Below are 4,228 nucleotides of genomic sequence, written 5' to 3'. Positions count from 1 at the left end.
TTTTTATTTTAAGAAATAATAATATATCTTATTTCTAAATTTATTTCAAGAATACATGTTAAGAATAAGGTTGAATACACTGACACGTGATGGTATTTAGGTGTGTCCAAATGTGTTCGTAGAAATTTTTTTTATGTTTTATTAAGACACAGTTAGACATAGTAAATACGTTTATCGGATAAGTGCCAATGAGTGTCGTATCCAAAATATATTCGAGCGTGAGGTCGTTTCCTCTGTTCGAGCGCACTCTCACTGTGTTCACCGTGCCTCTGTCACTGCCACCGTGCCTCTTGTTCCCCTGCCACCGTCTCCTCCGTTCGTGCTTCCCTCGCCAGCGTGAGGTAGGTCTTCTCATTTTCTCTATTTTGTAATTTTTTTTAATTGTGTATTCTAGAAAGAGTATTGCGGTTTTTATTTTTGGGATTACTGGTTCTGAAATTTCTAATTTCATATTCTAGTTACTATTGGTGTCTTCGTTACAATATTCATCACCTTTGTGATGTTATAATCTGTGACTAGGAATCATTTAGTTTGGTTAATTACTTAATTTTGTTCATGATTTTTGTTAGCTGGATTTTGAATTTTGTTTGTTGTGACTTGGAGTCATTTTGTTTGCTTAATCTCACTGCGAGGTCACTCTGTGATCGTCGTTCATCTCTCGTCATCTCTCTGGTAGGCTGATGCTTCTTAAGTTTCATCTCTCTTTGTATTTTTTTTTTAAGATTCTCCGGTTATAGTAGTCTTAGGTCCCTGCAACTTGATATTGAACATTTTTCTCTGTTAGATACTTTGGTAGTTGATAATTATGACAAGATAGAATTATCAACATTCCAATTTAAGGTAAAGGTTGTAGATTTTGTTTCTATGCCAAATTTGCTGACCTTGCCCAGTGGCTTCAAGGATCTATGAAGCCGTTACAGTATTTGTTGGTTTGAAGATACATCAATCATGTGGTGCTTCTTGAGTGGCTACCAACTATGGATTCAATTTAATTTTTGTTACTGATGTGTATGTTGATTCAGAAATCGAAATTATGAAAATTGTTGCTGATTATGGAAATTTTTGTTGATTTTCTTATGCATTCATGTACTGAACGAAGCACTTTTACTATTGCAAATGAAGCAACAGTAACTCTAACTTTTACTTTTTTGTTGAATTAAATAAAATAAGTTTAATTTTCTGTTAGTCTGGCTTGATGGTGTTTATATATTTTTTTTCTTTGTGTTTGATTAGTTACTGAATTTAATAGTATTTTCTATGTGTGTATGTAATTATAGGTTGTTTTGTTTAGTTATTTTTTTTTTGTTATTTAAATATTTAATTATGATTTTGTATTATTATGCTAAAATGCTAGCATTATCGTTCTAAATATTGAATATCTTAATTTGAATTGAAACATTAATTTTATATTTCATAAGGATCCTAGATTGTAATATAATTTGCACTTCTTGATGAGGACATCATCAATTATAAGAAATTATTTGGTCACTTGAATTATGGCCCCTCTGAATAATTAGTGTATATCCGCCCATGCAGGAAATATCACTGGACATTGGCATGGACGAGGCGGCCTTTGGAACAGAATATTTAGATGGTGATGGTGACCTGGGCAATGATGTACGTGGCAGCGGTTTAGCAAGGTCGGAGGAGGTGATGGAGATGTTGTCTAACTCTCCCGACGAGGCTGCTCGTTTTTACGAACAGTACAGCCGAGGTAAGGGTTTTGCTATGCGTGTTGGTAAGAAGCTAAAAAATAAGAATGAGGACATCGTGCGATACACATATTTGTGCAACAGAGAAGGGTTTAGACAAAAGAAGTGGTTGGAGTTGCAAGGTCGAAAGAGATAGCACAAGGTGGTTACGCGATGTGGGTGCATGGCAGAGATGCGTATCAAGCAAAATGGTCAGATGGGTAAATGGTATGTGTCGAGATTTGTAAATGACCACAATCACGTGCTCCTCTCTCCGAAGTTAGTAGAATACTTGCCTCCACATAGGAAGATGTCGGATGTGGACGTAGCCCACATGGATAGCTTACGGCAAGTTGGGATTTCAATTCCTAAAATATATGAGTCGCTTGCAGCACAGGCTGGTGGCTTTGATCATATCCCATTCACAAAGAGAGATATGTACAACGAAGTGAGGCGCCAACGAGGCATGAGGAATGGAGATGTCAATGCAACGATAAGGTACTTTGAGGTAGGTACGAAGGCGGATGAGAAACTCTTTTGGAGGTGTCAGGTGAGTGCAGATCAGCATATGTGTGACCTATTTTGGTGAGACGGGAGAAGTCAGGATGATTATAAAATTTTTGGCGATGTCTTAGCGTTTGATGCAACGTACGGGCGCAACAAGTACAATCTACTGGTCATTATTTTCTCTAGAGTGAACCATCACAACCAGACGTGCGTCTTTGGGGGTGCCATGGTCTCTTGTGAAACCCAAGCAACTTATGTTTGGGTGTTGCAGAAGTTGTTGGAATGCATGGAGGGGAAGGCACCCAAGGCAGTAATAATAGACAGTGATCGTTCTGTGCGAATGGAAATTAATGAAGTTTTCCGGAGGCTCACCACAAGCTTTGTGCATGGCATCTACTAAAAAATTCCACAACAAATGTGTGCTTGCCATGGTTTACAACCTTATTTAGATATTGTATGCTTGCTGAAATTGAGATAAAAGAGTTTGAAAAGCATTGGGAGGCAATGTTGGATGAGTGTGGAGTCCAAGATGTAGAGTGGGTTCAGGATCTATACACGAAGAAATTATATTGGGCAACTGCATACATACACGGTAGGTTCTTTGCTGACATCAGGACGACATCGCGATGTGAATCGCTGCATGCGAAGCTAGGTAGGTTTGTGGAGAGGAGGAATGCGATACTCGACTTTGTGATGAACTTCCAGCGTTGTGTTGAGTTCCTCAGAGATAACGAGGATGAGATGGACTTCCGGTCGTCGTATGGGACCCTCGTACTACATACTCAGTTTCCAGAAATAGAGAAATCTGGAGCAATGAAGTATACCCGAGAGATATTTTCAAGGTTCTGTGAATCCTTGCAAAGGTGTGTTCGGATAACTGTTGTGGAGAGTCAGCCACGTGAGGGCGGTACTATTTATGTGACCCAAAAGTATATGCGATCGGGAAGAAAGTGGAATGTTATCCATGTGTTGGCTTCGGATAAACATACGTGCAGTTGCCAAAGAATGGAATCGTTTGGGCTACCTTGTGTGCATATACTCTCAGTTTTGGTTCGGTTAGACGTGGGTTCTTTTCCAGACACCTTGGTCTTGGAGAGGTGGACTAAGTCGGCCAAGTTCGGATGGGAGCATTTCTGCAGCACTGCAAGCGTTTGGCTCAGCTTGTGTGTAACAACGACGACTTATTCAAGTTGTATTCAAAGCAGATAGTCCAGGAAGCAACTAATCTTGAAAGTATGAATGATTCGGGGAATAGTGTCGGCATTGGTGGTGGTGGTGGACAATGGTAGAGTACTAGATCCGATTAGGGTTCGTACTAAGGGCACCGGGCGTGGTAATGTACAGGTTGGGGTGAGGGGAGTGAAGCGTAGAAAGTGTAGCACGTGTGGGATAGTCGGACATCATCGAACTCGATACCCAAATCGGGTGAATATATCGGTGCCGAACAGCCAGGATGAGGTGCCACAAATGGTGTCACAGTCTGCGGCGCGTGTAAGTAGTAAGGTCACTTTAGATTAGTGATATAACACTTGTTGAGCTGACATAATGCTTTGTTCAATTTGCAGGCTGAATTTCCTCTTGCGCGTAGCCTTTCGATCGAGAATATTGGGGTGAGGGATTGCTATCGTCCATCAGTGGCGGACACTTCCGACTTTGGAGCAGCTGCGGATGGGTGTTCTCAAAAGTAATTCCATGCCTTACATGCATGTGTGATGTAGTTGAGAGAAAAGATTGGCCTTTCTAGGACTTGTAATGAGTAAGTGTGGCTTAGGGTGGTACTGTTAGTCATTTTGGACCATTGGTTAAATATGCAAGCGAAGCTCATTCAAGTGAAGATACTGAAGGTGTAATGGATTGCCGAAGTATGTATGCCCCGGTATACAGTGTTTAATCTATCCTGTTTATCAGTTTTTTACACTTTCGAAATTGAATCCAATTATGAAAGAACCGTGTGTATGTAGGTGTTGTTCTTTTCAGGGAGATGTTTTTCTTATTTTCAAAAAAACCATATTTTCATTATGAAAGAAATA

General features: G+C 40.0%; 1 pseudogene; it reads left to right on the top strand.

Moving 5' to 3' along the window:
* The first annotated feature begins 1,698 nt into the window (after positions 1–1,698).
* On the top strand, positions 1,699–3,886 carry LOC107608134 (protein FAR1-RELATED SEQUENCE 5-like; annotated as a pseudogene).
* The last annotated feature ends 342 nt before the right edge of the window (positions 3,887–4,228 follow it).

The sequence above is a fragment of the Arachis ipaensis genome, chromosome B7, assembly GCF_059453495.1.
Source record: "Arachis ipaensis isolate K30076 ecotype BB chromosome B7, ASM5945349v1, whole genome shotgun sequence".
NCBI lineage: Eukaryota > Viridiplantae > Streptophyta > Magnoliopsida > Fabales > Fabaceae > Arachis > Arachis ipaensis.
Note: the sequence above shows the minus strand (reverse complement) of the source record. Positions and strands in the feature narration are given on the sequence as shown.